This window comes from Marmota marmota, unplaced genomic scaffold (genome assembly GCF_001458135.2).
Source record: "Marmota marmota marmota unplaced genomic scaffold, marMar, whole genome shotgun sequence".
Classification (NCBI taxonomy): domain Eukaryota; kingdom Metazoa; phylum Chordata; class Mammalia; order Rodentia; family Sciuridae; genus Marmota; species Marmota marmota.
In genome coordinates this window covers 12,707,902-12,730,905 of record NW_025999853.1, presented here as the reverse complement: position 1 = coordinate 12,730,905, position 23,004 = coordinate 12,707,902, and the positions used below count along the sequence as shown (strand labels likewise).

Below are 23,004 nucleotides of genomic sequence, written 5' to 3'. Positions count from 1 at the left end.
TGGATCAACCACAGAAGTATGGAGAAAAGAAAGCCACGGATCCAGATGTGGACACAGCCCAGGGAGCCCTATGGCAGGTGTTTCTTTAATGGGGAAGAACACAAAGCAGAACCCATATCATTTAATACTTACCACCTGAGCACTGAATCCATGTGTACCAAGCAAACTCCGATTTGCTTTCCTAAGTTGTTATGCCTTCAGGGAAAGAATAATCTGGGTCAGGATATGTTCAGAGTCCAGTGGCCAGTTCCCTTGACATTTACAGTTCTCAATGGAGATGAAGAAGATGATTTTCTGGTTTTATTCATTACTCTCTTTCTGAGTGCCAATCCCAGAAAGATGAATCAACACTCAGGTGCCCTTGGCCAACCAGGTTTCTGAGTTTGCAAAGCTGAGGACTAGATCCTGGACTGTAGTAAAGTCCTCCTGAATGCCAACAAAACCTGAATGTTGACAACTCACACACTAAGAAGGTAGAGCACATCATTAAATCATTAGCATATTTCTAGGAACTGGGTCAGCAAGTCAGCTGAGTTCTGAAGGTGGGGCCAATATATTATGTATTTGAATGAGAACAGAATGAACATAATGTTTTTAATGCCTGGAGTATGAGAGGCCCAGATGGAGCCTGTGAGCTCTTCAAGGGCAGATACCATGTCTTAATTTATGTTCACATCTATCCTCAATGTCATCACTGCCCTGAGATGTGGCAAGGGCTCAATATTTGTTGCATGAATGAGTTGATTGAATAGGCAGCAGAAGTTTTCTGAAGTGTTGAGCAAGGAGCTATTTGGATAAGAGAATGAGCCTGAAAAGCCAACAAGAGATGCTAGCAACAAATCACCAGCTTTACAATGTCACCTTGAGCTTACCCAGCCAGTTTAGAAAGTTTTCCTGTTTGATCCAGCAATACCACATTCATACAACATAGCCTTGACCCTCTGCCTGTGCTGTTCGTTTGCTCACAATGGTCTTGCCACTCTACATATGGACACACACACACACAATTCACATGATTGCTTCTTCAACTGTCACCTCTTCAGACACAACTTTTCCACCTGCTCAAATTCTTCTCCTCCCACTCGATTATCCTCTGCCTCAACTTCTTTTATATTTCCTTCATTTATCACCACATGTAATTACCATAAATGTTTTTAATTATTTTTATCTTCTCCCCTGTATACTCTTATTTAACATTGTATCCTCAAGTGCCCAGCGTAGTCTACTATGTAATCAATTTCTGGTCATAGTAGATGCCCAGAAAGTATTTGTAGAATAAATCAATGAATGAAAAGACCTGTACCGACTGCCTCATTGGTACAGCACACTAGCCTTTTATGTGTCAGGGTTCAGTGGAAGGAAACAGAAGCCACAATTCCAGTTATTTTAATTCAAAGGGATTTAATCCAGGGAAATTGACTCATACAAGATTCTTCAAAGGCTGGAAGAATAGGGTGTAGGCTGAGCCTCCACAAATGATGACAGTCAGAAGGCCACCCCTAAAACAGTGGAATGCAAAGACATATACCACTAACCGTGCAGAACAAGGATAGGGAAGTTATCACAGCTGCGACTGCCTGCCACCACCCTCAGAACCAGACAGGAAGCACCAGAACACTGCTGCAGAGTGGGGAAAGCTCTCTGTGACTGGACTTACTGGCACAAACAGCCAAGGAGGCAGGGAGATGCTTCTACCTATGCCCATCTTCCATATCATGAACTGTCGGATCTAGATGGAGAAACCTAAATGGCATTTGGAAACCTAGCTGCGAGGGAGTCTGGGAAATGGGGTGTGCTACTTTCCAGCTTGTGTAGCTCAGGAAGGCATCCTGACCATCCTGACCAAAATAGAAGGAGCTTCCTCCGTGACACCTGACCAAACTCCCCAAGCCAATGTTAATGCTACTGTTTATGCATGCACGCGCATGCACGTGCGCACACACACACACACACACACACACACCAGGACGTTTTTGCTTCCATCATGGTACCGACCAAACATATTCTAAGGACAAATTTACATGTCTATTTCCTTGAGGACTGTGAAACCCTCAAGATCAAAGACAGCCTCTTATTCTTCTCACCAACATAATTGTTCACTGTACTTAACTAATAGAAGGTAAAATCAATAATCAGTTTATTGGTTTAATAAGCATAGAGTGCTGGGCTCTTGACACCAGGCCAGTGCTCTTTCCACTATACCACCCTGCTTCTATCCAATTTTTCCTAAAACCCACTGATTTTGTTATTCGCTTACACATTCAGGCAAAAGAAATCTACTGAACACCTGCAACACATCTGGGCTTGGCACAGGAGATGTGAGAATGAGCAAGAACAGACCCAGTCTCAGCTCTCATGGAGATTACCGTCTAGTGCAGGAGATGGATATTAATTAATTGCTCACACAAATAAATGCAAAGCTATAACAACGGTGACAGCACCACCAAGAAAGGTGCACAGTGGTATGGGGACAGATGATAGAAGATTTGAGCTGTTCAGAGACATCAGGGAAGACTTACCTACAGCAGGGATGAGAACAGAGGTCTAAATGGTAACAAGTGCTACACAGCGCAGAAAGGGTAGGAAGAGTGGAAGAAATACAAGAGTGACGATGGTAACAGGTGGGCCTAGGAAAGAGCAAGGAGCCAGACCCCGCAGGACTCAAAGATCAAGTGAAAGATGTTTTCTTTATTTGTGTGGAGGAGAGGGGATGACATGCTTACTAGTGTACTTCAGAAAATTTCAGTGGGAAAAATAAATTAAGACATAGAATTCATGCATTCAACATCCCACAGTGCCCTGTTGGGTCAGACACAGACATGGAGAGCTGAGCCATCCAATAGCAGCCCCCAGCCACACTCTTCATCCATCTTTTCAAGACTGAATCATATTTGAAACATCATATAGATGTATGCTACACACAAGAAAAACACACATTTCCAAAGACCACTTTAGAGAGAAACAGCTTGGTTTATCATTCACATACAGAGAGATAGAGAGAGGTTTATATTAGCTTTTCCCATTTAATTGATTTTGCAGAAAGAAATTTAAAAGGCATTGGGATTGGAGGTTTCCTTTGAACTAACATCAAACCACCAGACCTGCTAAGGAAGGTTCAGCCAGGCTTTGATACGCCTCGGCACACAGAGAGCATGCCTCTGCTTTGGACGTGTGAATGGGGGGAAAAAAACATACTCTGCACCCAGAATCACTCCTTATTAAAAATAATTAGTGGAGATAGTGCATAAGTCACTTTTAAACTCCCCATTTTCTCTAATTATCCTCTTAAATACACACCAAGACGGATTCACTAAAGACTATTTGAGATATTTTGGAAAATACCTTTTTACTCTGCTCAACAAAAGCTTAAGCAAGAAATTGTTTGTTCTCAAACCAAACAAAATCATAATTAAACTGACTTTTTTTTCCTTGTTTTTAAGTCTCCCTCCTTTTCATTCTTAAACTTTGTCATGTTTTAGCCGAAAATGAAATGTATTGCTCCGCTTGAAAGATTAAAACATAAAAAAATAAAAAATAAACATTTTATTAGGAGGCATAGATAGATCCACAGCCACCAGCAAATTCTGGTGGGGTTTTATGTATTTCTCTGGGGATTCAGCAGAAATTCTGCACAAAGCAGAAAAGCAAGCCTTGCCCATAAGTCAATACCAATGAAATCAATGCCAATTAAATCCATTTTATGTTCACGGTCATTCTAACCTGGCTGCCCTCCTTCCACTGAGGTGACCTGGACAAGTCATTAAACCTATCTGAGGTTTGCTTACTTTTGGTTTGCTTACTTTTCTTTCCTTTTTTTTATTATTATTTGTTCTGATTAGTTATACCTGATCGTAGAATGCATTTTAACACATTGTACACAAATGGAACATAACTTCTCATTCCTCTGGCTGTACATGATGCTGAGTCACACGAGTAGTGTAATCATACCTGTACATAGGGTAATAATGTCTGCCTCAGTCTACCGTTGGTTTGCTTATTTTCAAATGGAAGTAATAAATTAAGTTTAAGAAGGGTTTCAAAGCAAAATCAAGGTTACTGAGCCTTTATTTAATTTTTTATTGTTTCTTATTCATTCCTTTTAGATATACATGACAGCAGAGTATATTTTGACATATTACACCTTCATGGAGGAAAACTTGTTCTAATTAGGCTGAGCTTTTATTTCAGAAGGAGACTGAATGGTCCAGCTTGCCCAGAGCCACAGTACACTGGCCACACTCTGCCCTTAGCACATTTCTCTCCTGTTCCGTGGAAAATGCTTCGGGTGCATTCCAATTTCCCAACTCCTGTATCACCAGTTGATCGCTCTCTGCTCTATTTTTTCAGGGTCTTTTATCTCATCAGATTATAATCATTTGTTTATATCACTGTCTTTCCCAAATGGATAGCTGGTTCCCTGGGGCGGCAAGGATGTCTTGTTCATCCCCATAGCCTTAGCAAATTTCCTGACATAAAAATCTGCATTGACTGAATACATGTATGCATGGTAATATGTCATAAGCTTAGTATAACTGTGCAAATTAGAGGGAGACTAAAAATTGTAATTCCGTGGAATAAGTGATCTCTGTTTACTAACTCTCTTCAAACATCATTAATTAATGACAGAATGTACGACAATAAGACCCTCCTTTAGGCAAATCCATTCCTTCTCCAGTCACCCTCTGTCTCTCTTGTTCTCTGTTGCCCTTTGTTTCCATCATAGAAATGAGCACAATTAATGACAGTTTCCTCTTGTTTCTGGTTTTTTTTCTCCACTAGGACTTCCCGATGGTCAGAATTGTGTCTCTCTTGCTCATTGTGGAGGCATAGCTCCTACCAGGTGTTCAAAAGATATTTGTTTAGGAAATGAGTGAAGCCAGCCCGTAGGAAATAATCTGCCTCATAAAATCTCTGCATTCCATCAGCTACTTACGTTACATTTCCAAAGGGCTTCAGGAAAACCAGAAATTCAGCCTTTTGGAATCTACAACGGGTCCAATAAATGTCTCTCTCTTCCCTCCTCTGGAACAAGCTGGGAATTGAAACAAAGGGGTTTGTAGTTAAAGAATCAAAATTTACCTTTATTCACAATCAAGATGAAATTGAAGAATTTAGCAAATGACCCCATGGCATTAAATCATTTAACCTCTGGAAGTCTCTGCTTGGGGGTGAAGGTGCTTCACTTTAAAAATTATGGCAGTAGCCAGGCGCGGCAGCACCCGCCTGTTATCCAAGCAGCTAGGAAGGCTGAGGCAAGAGGATCATGAGTGCAAAGCCAGCCCTCAGCAACTTAGCAAGGTCCTCAGAAACCCAGTGAGACCCTGTCTCTAAATAAAATATTAAAAAGGGCTAAAGGGGCTGGGGTTGTAGCTCAGTGGTAGAGCGCGTGCCTTGTACGTGTGAGGCACTGGGTTTGATCCTTAGCATCACATAAAAATAAATAATAGTTTTTTTAAAAAAAGGCGGGGGAAGGGCTGAAGACATGGCTCAGTGGTTAAGCACCTCGGGTATTCAATCACTGATATCAAAAAAAATAAAAAATAAAAAATAAATAAAATTAAAAATATATGTATATATATATATCGCATTTTTTTTAAAGTTATGGAATACTGTAAACAGCTCATCCCCAAGAGTGAGGACAGAAGGGCTTGGTCACCTAGGATTGCATACAGGAGATGGTGCTCCACCTCCAGCAGAGAGTGAGGGAATATGAACCTTGCCTTTATCAGCAGAAGTCACAACACAGGATGGCCCTTTCTGGAATATTCAAGGTCCCCTGAGTTGAAATCGTTCTTTTCCTGGATTGCTAAAGATCCTGGGGAAATCTCCAGAAGCAATACTCTCTGGTCGGCAAAGCAAGATAGAGGAAGACAGAGAACAAAGAAGAAATTCTTAATGTCCTTTAAGAATGTTTCTTCAAGGGCTGGGGTTGTGGCTCAGCAGAAGAGAGCTCACCTCGATCACCCCGGGTTCGATCCTCAGCACCACATAAAAATAAAAAAAATAAAGGTATTGTGTCCAACTACAACTAAAAAACAAATATTAAAGAAAAAAAAAAGAATGTTTCTTCAAATGCCAAAAGGAGAAACTCTGAAAGGCACTTTCCCCAGACCTCTCAAGCTACTGGGAGCAGAGCTTCTACAGAGAAGCTAAGGAGAATTATATCTCTTGGACAAAACAGGAAAATAAAAAAAATTAAAAAAAAAAAAAAACTCAAAAAATCCAAAAAAAAATAAATAAATAAATAAAAAACAGGAAAATCCAAAATGTTTGAACATTTTGCCTTTTCAGGTACCTATCTTTTGAGCTCAAAGGAGAAAAGTAAAGAAGGAGAAAGTCCTGCTAAGTATTTTTTTTTAATTTCTGTTTTGATTTTCCCTTGTGTTGAGCAAACTCTTGTGTTACATCCCAGCCTAGAACAAATCTTCTGGGCGGAATGATAAATCAGGGATTGTAATGAAAATCACTATTGACCTTTAAAAGGGCACTGTCTATATTTTCACACTGTGTTGTTTGAAATGTCGACTTAGAATCAGCAAAATAATATGCCATCGATTTCTCCCCCTCTTATAACAGAGCTTGAAATTGACCTGGAAACTATTGGTACGAGCTTTCTCATTACTGTTTCAACATCATCGGAAATGGTGATTAATGATTCAGGGCTGGGAACAGCGTGGTTAGACCTTGTAATTACTTGGTGCATTGTATCCAAGCAGCCACTAGCTTATCGTATTGGAACCACCCCCCAGAAGTGGGTGTGTTTTAATTTTCATGTGGTAAAACTTTGTGGTTCCTCATTAAAAGCAAGAGGAGAATATTACTTTCTTGTATTATTGTTTATCCCGTTTACCATCCTCCCTTTTCAATTAAAGTTAGCCCTCCATATCCATAGGTTCCACATCAAAATATTCAAAACGTTTGCATCAGTACTGAACATGTACAGACTTTGTTTTCTTGTCTTCCCTAAACAATAACAATAGAACTGCTATTTACATAGCAGTGATATTGTACTAGCTATTATAAGTAATCTAGAGATGATTTAAAGTATATAAGAGGATGTGCATAGATGATATGCAAATACTGTGTCATCTCATATAAGGGACGAGAGCACCCATGGATTTTGGTATCCATGGGTGTCCTGGAATCAGTCCCCTGAATATAATGAGGGACATTATTTCTCTTCCCTTTCTTAATTTGGGTCTCTCTTGCAATTCATTGTAGTTTTTTTATCCCCTTTCTAAGCTCCCTGTTTTCCCTCCAATTTCATAATCTGTCTCCCTATAATTAACTGATCTCTTTGCTCTTTTTTCTTTCCTTGTGATTGGCAGTATGGAATGTTTCCCCCTGGCCTGCCTTTATCCTCTTATGTCCTGGCCCGTGCAGGAAAGCTGGCCTGCGTACAGCCATCCCTTACTGCCACCTCTGCTTTGAATCTTGTGAAGAAAACCCAGCAAAACACAATCGATGGCTATAGACTTTCAGTTAAACATGGAAGCAGTGAGCCCAACCTCTCTTCATTTTAAAAGTAGTTAGGAGAAAAGGATGAATATTTTTCTCAGTTAAAAATAAGTAGCTTTTAGATGATGTGGCCTTTAAGCTGAATTGTTCTTAGGGTCTTCTTGTAGTCACTGTGCAAAAGCAAAGCGGTACTCAAGGTTTGGTTCTAATGTCAAGACTGACAATAGCACATATAGCTCCATTTAATTAATAAGTTTGGCCTAGGTCTGTTTCTGTAGTTGGGTGATAAATTTTGGCCCAAAGCAGCCTCCAGATATAGTGAACTGCAACCTAACTTTATGTGCTAGTAAATTATAACCAAACTTAAGAGTATACCATTGTAACTAAGCAACTGGATGTCAGCCAATCACTGCAGTTAAGCTGCAGCCAATCACAGGCTGCAAACTGATCAGGCCATCCTTGTATAAGGCCAATGCTGACTGCAGCCAGTCACCTTGTTTCTGTGTTACTTCCAATTCTGTCTGTACATAATCTGCACATGTGGTGGAATAGGGCATTCCAGCTAAGATCTGGAATGCATCTCAATCCTAGAAACTTTTTCTTACCCAAATAAACTTTGTTAAGTTTAACCCATCTCAGAATTGTTCTAACATACCAAAAGGATATTTAATAGGCTTATTGCTTGCATAATAGAAGTGTTCTTGGGAAAGTAGGGTAGCTTGAAAACCTAAGGAAAGGAACCTGGCTTGGGTTACATATTGTGATTAGGGATTGGAATTGGGGAGGGATGGGGTTCTCACAAGCTGGCAGGGATCATTAAAAAAGAAAAAACTCACTTGAAGTACTCAACTCTTCACAAGACATGATTTAAACAGAACAAAAGTACCCCTTTGCCCAAAGTCTTCTTTCTCAGGGCAACAAAGAGTCAGACACACACCAAAAGCTGTCCTTTAAATTTAAAAAATCAAATTTCCATCAGATTTATAACACTGAAGAAGGAGTATGCTCTGTGCATCTGGATTCAAGTCCCTCTTTTGTCTCTTTTGTGACCTTTAGAAAAGTATTCATTTCTGAGCCCGAGATTCTACGGGTGTTTCATGGGGGTAAATAATCATCAATTCTAAAATGCAATTTTTCCTCATGTTTTAGTGTCTGAAAACTGGGTCCAATTTAAGAACTCTATAAATGTTCTTGGCAGCATTCTGTTTTTTCCTAGAGGCACATAAAATTATGGTACATATTAGAATTGGGGGACATGATAGATGATGTAAAATGTGGTACTCTGTAGGCTGTGGTGAAGAAAGAAAAAGAAAGTATGAAAACATTAATTGTAAGTTCCCTATAAATATATGCCTATTTGGACCTCAGTACCCTTATCTGTAAAATGGAATTACTAGTAGTACTAACTGCATAGCACTGCTATGAGGGTCAAGCATTCAAAATAGTGTCTGACCCATAGTAGGAGCCCTTAACCTAGACCTTCCCTGATTCATTTGAAGTCAGGTTGTTGATTTATTCCCGAAACATTCGATGTTTGGTGTGTGCCTGCAGAGCTCTAGAGTTGTACTCAGCAGCTTTGAATTCTGGCTCTGCCACTGTCTAACTCTGAGCAATTTCCATAGATGCATTCAGCCTCTTCTTCTGCCTTTATGAAATGAGAATTGCAGTGCCTCCATCAGCAAATGTGACTGAGCATTACAGTTGTCAATGTAATAACGGGTCAATGGAGAGAGCCTCATACTGTGCCCGGCGAGTGGAAATTTTCAGTCAATGCTACTTATTTTTAGTGAAAAATTATACTCTGGAGAAGCATCTGGACTAGCTAGAGATATGGCCTAGATGTAGAGAATTACAACATCACAAGGCAGGTGTAGCCCCTCTTCACACACTGCCCTTGTGCAAGCCCTATCCGTGCTCTTACGAAGAGTTGGATTAGCTCTCTGCTCTGAGGACATTTCCCACCATGAGGAACCATGAAGTGCCTCAGAGAGAAAACGTTAGGCAGGGAGCTGAACTGTGTTAGCTGATTTGTGGGAGGGCCCAAGGCCTGTGCTGGGCTGGAGTGTCAGAAAATAAAACTATCTAATGACTACCTTCATTTACAGTTAGTGGGCAGGAGAAAAGAAGCCGGGCTAGAATTATCATTGAAGAAGAAGCAGTAGTGGCTCCTGTTAGCCAGAAGAGGGAGATGTTTAGTCATTTTTGTCGTTGAACAATTTCTGTTTTTATCTCTCTTCAGGCATAATTATAGAGTTGTCTTGATTTGTCTTGTTCCGTCGCATTCTTGAAAGTCCTCAGTTGATGGTAACGTTCTGCTCACATTCACCAAGGGAACAGCATGACCAAACTGGTAGCGATTAAGCCACCTACCAGCTATCAGCTGTAGGATGACAAACTGTCCCAGTTTTGCTGGGGAGGGGAGGATGGGGTGGGGGTGGGGGGCCTGGGACACAGGACTTTGAATGATAAAGTGGAAAGAGTGCCCGGAAAACAGGGTGGAGTTGCCCAGATGCCAGGGCTTCACCCCTTTGATTACATGTCCTGTGAATTATCTGACTTACACCTGGTGCGTTGTCTCAGTGTCTGTATGTGAGGAAGTGGTCTGCAGGTAGACAAGCCCTAGCTCTGTCATTTACTGACCACGTGACCCCGAGCAAGTTACTCAGTGTCTCTGAATCCTTGAAAAATTAGCTAAAGCTTAGACACACTTAAGTTGTCTTCCAGGAAAAGCCTCCAGGCCTTTCACTAATGATTCTTATGGTTTGGAACAAGCTTTTCAAGACTGGACAGGAGCCGATGCCATCATTGTCCCATCAATGATGCCACAAGCTCAGAATCTCCTGCACAGAACATAACTCCCCCCTCATCCCACCACAGAATACTGTCTGCCAAGAGAAACATGTGCCCCTTCTCGCCATTTGCCATCCAATCAACCAGCAGTTCTCCTCTCTGCCTTCCTATGAATTCAATTACTACCAACTGATCAGAGAGACAGATTGGAGCTTATAGCCCCGGCCTCCCTGCTAGTCAGTCAGTCGCTCAATAAAGCTTTTTTTTTTTTTTTTTTTTTTTTTTGCAAAAACCCAATGCTACAGTATTGGCTTCTACGCCAGGCAACAAGCCCTTGCTCAGTAACACTGGTGATGCCATCACTAGTTACCTTAACAAATCCTGCTCCCCAAATGCTAAAGTATAACACTAGAGAAGCTGGCCAAGGCAAGCCTAGAGTAGGAAGTAAGGAGCTTTATTTAAAGGACAGTAGAACAGACTTCTCCTCCCAGCTGGAAGAAGGGGAGTTCGTGGGATGAGGAAGTCCCTTCCCTTCTATACATCTTAAATTTTCTTTGTCCTTTTACATTCCTCTCCTTTATCTTGTTCATTTCCCCTCATTCTGTACATGTATAATTGGGAGATGACCAAAAGGTGGGAAACAGTGGGCTGGAGGGGCCAGGGAGGAGTGATTCAGGCAGGAAGGGGGACCAGGGAGAATTAATTAGCAATTCCTCCACTGCTCAGGAGTTGCTTCATTAACAATTATTTAGGATGGGCTGTATAAGCTGGGCTTCAGGACATTTCCATCTCCCAGGGGAGTTTCCGATTTCCCTGACTCAAAATGGGACTCCATTTCTCCATCAGACCCGATTTACCTAGCTACACTAACTACCTGTCTGTAACTCTGGGTTCACTGGTTTCCTCCTTTCTGAAGTGAATTGGTACGAGCTTTGTGCAAAGGCTCGGTGAGATAATGGCATCTTCCACAATGCCTTGGAAGTTGCAAATGTTCCATTAACGTTGCGCCTCTTTCCTCCTTCAACTCCCTCCTCTGCCTGTTTCGGTATCAGCTTTGTGCCATTTCATGCAAAAGCCCTGGATTAAAAGTGGTATTTCTGAACCTTATTTTTATGTCTCCTAAGATGGCTCCGGGTACTTAAAAACACTTAAATTTCTGTTTGAATGGTGTTACTACCATTCCTTTTTCTTCTCTCCAGCATTGCTTTTTATTTCCTAAGTTTCTTTATCCACTTTTCTTGCAGGGAAATCAAACCTGCAGAGGCTGGGGATGTGGCTCAAGCAGTAGCACGCTCACCTGGCATGCGTGCAGCCCGGGTTCGATCCTCAGCACCACATACAAACAAAGATGTTGTGTCCACCGAAAACTAAAAAATAAATATTAAAATTCTCTCTCTCCCTCTCTCTCTCTCTCCCTTTGGAAAAAAAAAAGAAATCAAACCTGCAAGTAATGACAACTATAATAAACTCCGCATTTCCAGAGCACTTCATAGTTTATAAAATGCTTTACACACAGATACACACACACACACAACAAGAATTAAAAACCTGAAATGCAAGCATTGTTACTCTTCTGTTTACAGATTAGCAAAGCGAGGCTGAGAGTAGCCATGTGATTGATTCAAGATCACGAGTCTAGTAAAGAAATAAAACCAACTCTGTCAGTCTCTGCTTAAAACAACTTTCCCCAAAGGCCCTAAACTAGACTCCAGTGGATCCCCATTCCTCGCATACCGGGGTCCCTGGAAGAGGCCTCTCGACTAGATGTTGCTATTGAGATGAGCAACTGTCATTTGTAATTTCCTGCGCTGTCCCCCAGGGTCCACAGTTTAATTTCACTTTAAATCCAGCTGGCTCTTGCCAAACCAATGAAAAAAATCCCATTTGAGGTGGAACTACTGAAATCAGATCCAGAGCTCTCTGCTTTAGCTCTCCTTCTGACTATCAATTCTGCATAAGCCCTGGCAGCTGGGCCCAGCTGGGACAGGGTAATTCTATCTTCCCTTCCAAAAAGGAATGCCAAATGAACTCACATGTGTCAACCTTTGGAATCTTTTACATAGCATAACCTAAGCAGAAATCACAAATAGGGTTTTGATATTTAACTCAGACTGGCACCAAAATATTTCCCTGTCTGGAGTTCTTCCATGAAAAAAGCATTTGTACTATGCAGATGGAGGGTGTGGGGCTGGACAAGGCCCAGGAATGCAAAATCAGCAGCCTCGGATCCTGCTAACTGAAGGGGTGTGATCCTGCTCACACCCCTTTGTAGAATAAGCAAAACAGGTGGAGTTTGTGGTAAGACAGAAGAGGCAAGGATTTGGATTCAGAAGAACCAGGTTCAAATACCAGTTCCCATGCTCACAGGGAGGATTGCTTAAGCACTTTGTCTCTCCTATGCACTTCTTTGCAAAAAACGAAACAATGATGGCTGTCCAGCCATTCCCTTTAGGGTGGTCCTGAGCTAGCAGATGTAAAAGCACGTTAGAAACAAAATCACTACACAAGTATCAGCTGCTAATATTACAGTGCAGACTTCTAAAGTTTGTGATATATTTTCCACACATGTTCGCTATGCATTCTGATTCTCTTGGGTCTTTGTTGTTCTTCCAGTCACTTTGATCTACCTCCCTACACAAGCTCAGTCACCAAAGAACAGGTCTGCATTTGTTTCATAATTCACATAGTTATTCAAGCAGTATTCCAACCCAGAAAGGCAGTCCAAGAAAGCTTAAGTGACTGGAAGGAAAAGAAAAACACTTGGCTCAAAGTCTGCTTTTGATATTTTGCTTCTCTAGTGTATAAGGACATGTTTTGGTTCAAAGGAGAGGAAAAAAAAATAGAAAGAGAGAAATTGAGAACTGAAAGGAAAAATAACATCTCTCACACACTTAAAAATGATAGAAAAGAGTTTATATATGTATGAAGTCCACCAATACAGAGTCAAGTAGGAGTTGTGAATTTGCAACAGGAGAGATAAAAATCGTCAAAGGGATGTTCCTAGTATTTGCATATCCTGGCTAAGCATATTTGCTTGTCACAGTTCAAGTCATAATTCTAGTATGTTCTTATATTTGCCCAAGGGTTTTTCCAGGTAAAGAGAAATTCCTAGAAAATATAACTCATCTGTTCCTTATCACATCTTAACATCTCTTCATCCACACAGGGGTTAATATGTTTTCTGGGAACTGAACATATTGTTTATAAATCCACGAAGGACTAAAACTAGAAAGATCCAGACACAGGTCTTTCTCCATCTGTGTACAGTCCTTCCAACCTGGCCCTGCTTCTGTTCACAGCACACCATGTCATTGTAAGTTTCCAGCAGTCCTAAGACTTTGCACTGCAACAAGGTGATTCACCAATGAGCCTCTCTGGGAACAGGTAAAGTCGGCTGGATGGGAGCGCACAGGCTGAACGCATAGTGTGAAAACCTTCTGCAACACCAACAGCCCACATGCAATGGAATCTGGATTAGGCAGTAGAATCCTGGACACCTTCCGGAACACTTCATTCGGGGAAATAACAAAGGTCCTCTGGACTGTGCTGCAGCTTCACATTGAAGTTTGGAGGGTGTCAGAAACTGGAAACTATCTCAATGGCCACCAGATGGCCTCACTACTCAGAACCTCACTGTTCAGATTTAGGATGCAGTTTCAGTCCTCAAAGCCCCAGGACAGAACCAGAGGAATATTTTAAAGGTTGCCATTGAAATCACAATCAGGAGGGGACAGATTTTTTGTTGTCCCCTGGATTACCAATGACAATGTAGGGGTCTAATTGCTAAAGTCTCCAGTGGAAGAAAATAAAGTAATATGCATTTTAACTTTAATGCTACATTCGAAATGCTTTCTGTTATGTACTTTTAAGTACTTCTATTGAATTTTCTTGGTATCTTAATGATATTTTTTCTATAATAATAAAACTATGTAATATGTATATTCCATTTTTTTAAATTATGTACTAAAGACACTTTAAGTACCTCATAAATTACTTCTGCAGAAGGTTGTAGGTAACTTTAGGCTAACAGACAAGAATATTCATCACCTGCATGTAATCATCACTGAATTTTTTTTTTAATTTTAATCTGTGTATGATGTTCCTTTCTGGATCTTTCCACACAGTGCACAGAATTTGGGTGAAATGCCACATGACAAGAAATGGACTGGGGAATAGGCTCAATTGAAAAAAGAAAAAAAAAATCCTAGGCCAGGGTTAGCTGGAGAAGAGCTCCTAGTTACTCCCACAGTCTGTGAAGTGGCGTGCTGGTCATGCTGGACCGTGGTCCTTCCCTCTAGATGACCAGCATAACCAGCAGCCTGATTTGAGGGTGCCAGCTATCCAGATGTCAGCACCCAGCACCTGGAGATTCTGGAGTCTATGGGATGCTGAGTAGCTCTCCTCTGCCATGCCCTTCTGCCATGATGTTCTGTCTCAGCTCAAGCCCAGAGCAATAGAACCAGCCAACCAAGGACTGAGACCTCTGAAACCATGAGCCAAAATACTTTTCCTCTAAGTTGTTCTCGTCTGATGTTTTAGGCAGTGATGGGAATATGACTAACAACACAGCATCACAGATGAGAGGGAGAGTCAGTCTTCTTCAAGATTATGTTTAAGAAGACATTCTCATCTGTGCTACTTTTATTGTTTCCTTGACTTGACAAAGTTGGGAATTTCTTGGGAATGAAAGGGGTGTTTCAGGGACATGGTGTTTTACTATCTTCCTCTTTTTTTCAATTCCAGGATGACACACCTTGGCAGGTGGAGGAAGCACCAATTTCATGAGAAGCGGAGCTTGGACATTTCCCCTCCAACAGGGAGAACTGCAAGACCTCAAGTCCCAGTTAACCTTTGGCCAAGCAATCTAGGTAAACACACTGGGTTCTTTGGAACAATTCTACTCATTGCATAATGTTTAGTCAATTGTTAAAGCAAAAAAAGCACAAAGGAATGTTTGTATTTTCATTTCTTTGATTACTAATGCACTTATGTATACCTTTTCACTTATTTATTGATCAGTTGTATTCCTCCTATGATCTATTTATGCCCTTCACCAATTTTTCTTTGGAGATGTTAAAATTTTATTCTTTAATCTGTAAAATAGTTTTACGTAGAATATTTTTTAATTCATTAAGATTATCATGATTTTTCTTATTAGATCTATTGATGGCATATTTCACATGAATATAGAGAAGATTTGTTGATTATTTCTCCAGTATCCACACTCCACTGTAGTATCCTAATGCTTATTAGGGTATCTAAATGGTTCCGGAAAAACTGACTAGCCCCCCAGCTCCAGGTGGGGGGTATAGACACTGAACAAGCCACTCAACACAAACCATTTCCCCCAACACCATGATTGTAAAAGGACAGAACTGAAATTCAAATCAGTCTAATCAAGGTGAATATCAGGATTCTTCCTATAAATGCTCACATAAAGATAATTCCTATTTCTTATTAAATAAGAATTTTGAAGTATATTACCCCAGGGCCTGCTGACAGCCATCTTGGGGACTGGGTTTAGAATTAATATCATAGCAGAAAAGAGATGAACTGAGTATTTGGTGTAATATTTTTGGGTAACCAGACCAGACCAGGACCCACCTGAAGGGAGCCTACTTTTGGGTTTTTCAATTACATGAACCCAAGCATATATACTGAGCAGTACCCTCTGGAATAGCCATCCTGGTTACATGGTTTACATCATTCTTAATAGTCAGACGTCCATTCTAATGCCTATGTTGCACTGGTTGGTAAATATTTTTCATCTCATCCTTATATGTGCTAATCATTTTCCTTTATTATTAAACTGGTTTAAGTAAATTTTTATTTTATTTTTTTATTTTAAGTATTTTTATAGGGGCTGGGGATGTGGCTCAAGCGGTAGCGCGCTCGCCTGGCATGCGTGCGGCCCGGGTTCGATCCTCAGCACCACATACAAACAAAGATGTTGTGTCCGCCGAGAACTAAAAAATAAATATTAAAAAAAAATTTAAAAAAAATTAAAAAAGCATTTTTATAATACCTCTAAGATATGATTTTTTTAATGTTAAAGAAGCTTTCATATCCCATATAGTGAGAACTACTTACTGGCTATCTAATCAATACAGTCAAGTAATAGCTAATATCTACTGAATAATCACCATGTGTCCAGACAACATTCTTTGTTTTTATATATGTCAACTTCCTTAAAACTTCTACTATCCCCATTTTAGAGATAAAAAAAAAAAAAGTTAAGGCACAGAAAGGATAAATCATCCAAAGCCACCACAGTTAACAACTGTAAGAGCTGGAATTGGACCTCAGGATATCTGGCTCCAGAGTTCATGAATTTTCACCATAGTTATATCACCCTGCTCTAAAAGATGATGGCTAAATATACATACTTTAAACAATTTGTTTTTAACATATATGTAAATAACCATTTGCCAAATTGGTGTAGGGTATACAAAGATAGGTTTAATGTTTCTCCTTGTTTCTGCTTTTTCCAGGGCATATAGTGAACCTACATTTCTCAGCTTGCCTTGCAATAACACGTACCTGAGTCATAGTACATGAAACATGAACCCAAAGGATGTGGCTACTCCCTGGCCTGGTCCATCCATGAGGACTTCCACATGGGGGTCTCCATACACTCTTCCCTTCTGTGATAGATACAGAAGAGCATAACCACCTTGGAAGCCCATGTTGAAAACGTCATTGCCAAAAGATGGCAATAGTCTGGTGCCCACCAATCAGGAAGAGTTTTTTGAACTTGACATAACTGAGAAAACTGTTTATTGTATTAAGCCATTGATAGTTGGGGATTTTGTCAGGTATAACAAGCTACTTACACCAGCTTACCTTAACTACTTAGTATTGCCTTAACGAGTAACTTTTCTTTAGGTATCAATTTCCTAATTAGGATGGTGTACCATCTTTCTTACCTAAATCAAACTCCTGATGCATTGATATTTCCCATTTAGTTTCTTTAAAGAAGGTAATTTTAAAATGCTCACAAAATATGAGTGCAGAATTCATCTACACTTTTTCCCAAATTTTACCATCATCTCATCCTCACCTAATCTAATATTTTGGTGACTCACTTGTATTGAATTGTTTCAATACATTCAATTTAGTGTTCATAGGAACAACACTTTTTCCATTCTCATATTTCATCGAGTCCACATAAATATTTAATGAGATTACATAAATATAGCAACAAACACAATTGACTTAAGCTGACTTGGAAACCTGTTATTGTAGGAGAAGAACTGCGAGACTACCACCAGAGCAAGTTAACCCTGAGTGTTCATCCCTCTGTTGACACCAGTCAATATGTGGTATGGGTTGGGGGCAGCAGGGAACGGTGAATGGATTGAGTGACTTGGATCAACTGAACACACTGGAGTTTCATATCCTTGTGATTGCACTTAGGAATGTCTCATACATATTTTTACATTGAACTGTTTTTTTTTTCAGTTTGATAGTTTTGTGCTTTACATATCACATTCTAGTGGCAAGGTTGTGCCAACTTTATTGAATGCATTGAATGATATGTCTGTAATTTACAGAGCATATGACGTGTTTCTCGAAGAAACTCATGAATAAAATCTTGAAGGCAAATTGAAGGTAAGTCTTTTGTAATTTCTTACAGGGTTGCTCTATTCAGATTACCCAGTTCTAAGTCAGTGTTGGTAATGTGTTTTCTCAGAAAATCATCTACTTCATTAGATAGATTTCCAAAGTATTAGCAAAGAGTCATGTATAACATACTCTTCTAAGTTTCTAAAATTTTAATTATGGAAATTTTAAGCATACATAAAGTAGATAGAATAGTATAATGAACCCCCAAGTGCCCATTACCCAGCTTCAGCAGTAATCAGCACATTTTGCCAATATTCCTTCCCCTATTCCCCAATCACTCTTTTAAAGTAGAGCGCTGTATCTGAAAACAAATCCCAGACTTCCTATCATCCCACCCACACATATTTCAGTGATGCTTCTCCAGGAAAGAACTTTCTTATTAAAAAAAAAAAAAAAAGTTTAACCTTTTCTGTCTGTAATTTTATCTCATTTTTAATTGTTTTCTCTATTTTTTCTTTATTTTCCCAAGATTTTCTTGAACAGAGACATTGGTTTCTCAGTAAACATACCAATTCCACACTGTTTCTTCTTTCTGATTCAAAGATTCCTCTTAACAGTTGCATACTCCACGCTCCTCCTCCTGCCTTCCTGAAGTCAGTTCAGTTTGTTTTTCTTAGATTAATGCTTGCTTGGTGAATAATGAATTCCTGTGAGGATATTAATTTGCTGCTGAATACAACTGTGGCCTCATCCTTTAGGGGGTTCTTGTTTTCCATGTTTTCTTTGGTCTATAACTGCAGTTTTAAATTTCTACATTGAGCCCTGAATTATTTAAATTGTTTCTTTTTCTTTTTTCTCCCTCATTTCCAAGCTTTTGTTTCAAAGGTTTACATTAACTTTCTATCATTCATGTCCCTTCACCCACTCACATTCCAATGTTTGTTATTATGTCAAATATTCCTCATTGTGTTATGTCCTTTGATTGTCACCTCTCTGAAATGTCCCAAGCTACTTTTCATCATACAGTATTTCTCCTGGGGTGGTGGTTCTCTATCACAAAAATTACTGATTTTAAATTATGTATAGTCTCTTTAAAGAATTGCTTTTAATACTTATTTGGTTTTGTAACTGTTTACAATTAGTTGATTAATTAAACTCTATTTAATAAATTTCAGCACTTCCCTCTTTAATGCTATAACTTTCCCAATCTTAAATTCTTCACTTTGATATCTGTCTCAGTCATCTGGACACATCTTTAAGAAACTTCTTGTCACCAGGTACGGTGGCAAATGCCTGTAATCCCTGCAGCTCGGGAGGCTGAGGAAGGAGGATCACTAATTCAAAGCCAGCCTCAGCAATTTATGGAGGACCTAAGCAACTCAGTGAGATCCTGTCTCTAAATAAAATACAAAAATGGGCTGGGGATGTGGCTCAGGGGTTAAGTGACCCTCAGTTCAATTCCCAGTACCAAAAAGAAAGAAACTTCTTGTCCAAATGGCAATGTAAGTATATATTTTGATGTCCTTAACTCTGCTCCTACACATAAAGACAAAATACAGAAGAAAAAATATTAACATCACAGCCATTCTCAAAAACAAAATGAACATATGTCCAGAACTGGAACAGAAATGCAAGACAGTAAGTGGGCTGAAAGCAACAAGTCTACTGGGTGGCAGGTCAGAAGCAGCCTAAGCTAGCCAGGAATGCAGCTTTTGAAGGATAACGGGCAAGGCTGGTACTGATGATGGTACTAGAACAACCAGAACACCAGACAGTGAGAAGGGATGCTACCACCAAGTCAAACAAACTCTGGCTATGAACACACAGACCAGGGACTGAAGCAGGGGCTCTCAGGTTCAAAATTTCTGCCTGGGCACATGGCTTCTGTGATGCTGTGGGCTCAGGAAGGCAGCCTCTATACTGGAGTCCCAGGCAAGCATTCCATGGGCTCAGGAACTGTATCTGTAATGGCACCAGTATCACTGTGGGACAAAAGCACCCACAGATGCCCTGAAGTCAACACTGTTGACCTACAATCAATAGTAATGTAGGGCTAAAGTGCTTACATGGCATGCACAAGGCCCTGAGTTCCATTCCAGCACACAAATAATAATAGAAATAATAATGTATTGTACACGTAAAAACTTGTTAGGAGGTTAGATCTCGGGTTAAATGTTGTTATCACAATCCAAAAAAAAAAAAAAAGACCTTGGAGACTTTCATGGACAAAAGAGACATCCTCAAAACTGCCAGGAGTGAGGGGGTGAGGGAATCAGAAAGAGAAAGTAGAAAGACAGGAAGGTCCTGTCAACTATAATTCAGAAGAAAGAAAGAAAAATAATGTTAAAAAAAAAACACTACCTTTATATGAAGTTACTATAGAAAGAAAATCAAAAGAACAAACTTTCATTTCTTAATAAAATTATCTTAGAAGCCTCTAAGAGATAAAGAAAAATAGCCAGGAAAATTAATAAGAAATTATGAGACAAAAAGAAATAAAACAGGAAAAGATTGACATAGAAAAGAAAATACTATTAAACAATTTTTCAGGAAAGTTCTCTGTGTGTTATATCTCATGAGCCTCTGGAAATCTTTCTTTCTTCCATATTTATACCTGAAAAACATCTGGACTGAGTAAAAACTATTCTGAAGACACACCTTTTATGCCCCAAATCCACAGCCACCATTCCATTTTCTTTGCCATTTATCTTTTCAGGGAAGGAGGCTGAGGCTGACCTGAATGTTGTTCTTTTATAGACAGGGGAAAAGGGGTGAAGATGGATTGTCCAACTGTGCTGAGATTCTTTATCTTTGCAATTCAAAAACTTCATCCTGGTGTGTCTAGGTGTGACATTCTTTTCACAAGTTTTGCTAGTATGTATTGAATCTTTTTTATTTTTACACTCATCTGGTTATTGCTTCTGTTAAATAAGCAGAGGCCTTTGGTCTGAGGCTGTCTCTGTACTTGGAGTTCCTATATAAGGAACTGCAACCAAATCAAAATGTAACCAAGAATATGACAGCCAATCACAAGCAGCCAGGTTTCAACCCAGCGCAGGCAGCCAACTCATCAGACCCTGCCCAAAGAAGGGACCCCTCCTAGCTGTAGCCAATCATGAGGTTTCTCTACTTGACTTAAGTATTTGGTCTAGAAAAAAACGCTCCCTGCTCACACTGCTGGGCCAAGGTCTGTGAACTCGTCTGGTTGTCAGTGCTGCCTGATTCATGAGTCATTCTTTGCTCAAATAAAACTCTGATAAATTAAATTTGTCTAAATTTACTCTGATGACACCTCTGTCAGCCAGTGTTCAACTGAAGAAAAGAAGACCCACAAGTTGAAGCAGAGAGATACGTTTTACAAGGCATTAAGTCACCAGAACTGGAAAAACTACACCTGTCCAATGCAGGAGCCACATGAGACTCTGAGTACTTCAAATGTTCCTAGTCTCACGTGAAATATTCTTTATTTCATATTAAATATTCTTTAATATTTCATACTTTAAATAAGTATGAAATAAATATTCTTTATTTCATACTAATGCCAAGGACATCAGGACTGCTTTTCTTTCGCACCACCTAGATGCTAGTATTAATAAGTTTTAGTTTCCCAATGAATGGGACAAAAACAGAAAAAGAATGTGATATTGCTCAATAATACTTTGTATTGATGGCATGTGGAAACAATAATGTATTTGATATATAGGGTTAAATAAAATATATTATCAAAACTGATGTGATGTATTTTTTGTACTTCTTTAACTGAAGCTACTAGAGATTTTTAATTACATATATGTCATATTAAATTTCTGTAGGACAGCAAGCACTGTTCTAGACTGAGCTGCCATAAGCTATTCCCCAATGTATGTGCAAGCACTGGATTGCTACCAACCACTGCTCCTGCCGCTGCAGAGTCAAGAGGCTGCCTACTGAGACAGGAGCTGCTGCCACATCAGATAGCACACACACACACACACACACACACCCCAAATCAGGAAGCCAACTCAGAGTTAGAAAGTTACCTCTAGCAAAACGGTCGTCCCATGACCTCCCTCTCTCCCAGGTGAGTCTATGCTAAATCTAGTCTCACTTGAGTGCATCATCTTGGCAGAGCCTAAATCACATACATAGCTGCAAGCCATTCTGGGAAGGGCAAGTTCTGACTTTCCAGCTTAGAGGAGGGAAAGCATATTGCGCAAACCAATCTATAGTAACTGGTGCAGTTTCTGTTACAGTAGTTCTTGTTTCTTTTTTACAACACAAATTCTTCCATTGACTCACTTCTTTTTTTTTTTTTTTTTTTTTGGTGCTGGGGATTGAACCCCGGGCCTTGTGCATGGGAGGCAAGCACTCTACCAACTGGACTATATACCTAGCCCTCTATTGACTCACTGTATGTGGGGGATTTTTCCCTTTATTTTTGTCTACACTCAAGAAAATCCCATAAGTTTTCTTTCGATGTTATAGCTTTCATTTTCTATAGTATCAGTTTGACTCCTTAATACTTCCAATTAAGATATTAATTCTATTAATAATTTTTAGTTTCCCAATGAATGGGACAAAAGTAGAAGTTATAAAAATATACAGCTAGGGGCACTCTCTAATCTAGGGATAGTAGTCCTTTTTCTTTACTCAGCCATCAATTTTCCCCTAGACTGCATGGTTTTGCTTTGTTTGTTTGTTTGTTTTTAATTTTATGATTTGCTTATCTTTGAAAGAAGAGAGATTGATCCTTACCAGCATTTGCCAAATACATATTGTTCCACTCTGTTTCCATTGTCAGTGCCCTCCAGTCAAAAAACACCTGTAACACATTGAACATGTTGGATTTATTATGGGGTGCTGCAAGAAGAACCACCACAGGTGTCTCAGCATGAGGACTTTAGGAAGGTCTTACACAGGAGATGGACTTGGGTTGAGTGATTTGGGGCATGTCCAAGTAAGCAAGCATTCTCTCTGGATTCGACACTGATAGAAAGCAGGAGAAATCATATAACTGGATATCTTAATAAGTCTTACTTATAAGGAAGACAGGCCGGAGCAAGGCTCAATTAAGAAAGGTAAGGAAGCAGCCTCTACTTGTTCTGCCTGGAAGAGGAAGACATTTGGCATTTTGTGGCTCAGACAATGTTCATCTGAGGTCTTTGTTCAGGCATGACAATGGAGGCTCTTTTTTTTTTTTTTTTTTTTTTT

At 39.7% G+C, this 23,004-nt stretch overlaps 1 long non-coding RNA gene across 2 annotated transcripts in view; it reads right to left on the bottom strand.

Annotated features, from left to right (window-relative positions):
• Positions 1–23,004, bottom strand: part of LOC125616927 — a 76,335-nt gene that overhangs the window by 48,940 nt on the left and 4,391 nt on the right. For both annotated transcript variants that reach the window (XR_007347710.1, XR_007347716.1), the window contains exons 2-3: positions 22,549–22,615; positions 4,934–5,032 (exon numbers count right to left, since the gene is read on the bottom strand). This is a non-coding gene — a long non-coding RNA (uncharacterized LOC125616927). The remainder of the gene's footprint in view (positions 1–4,933; positions 5,033–22,548; positions 22,616–23,004) is intronic.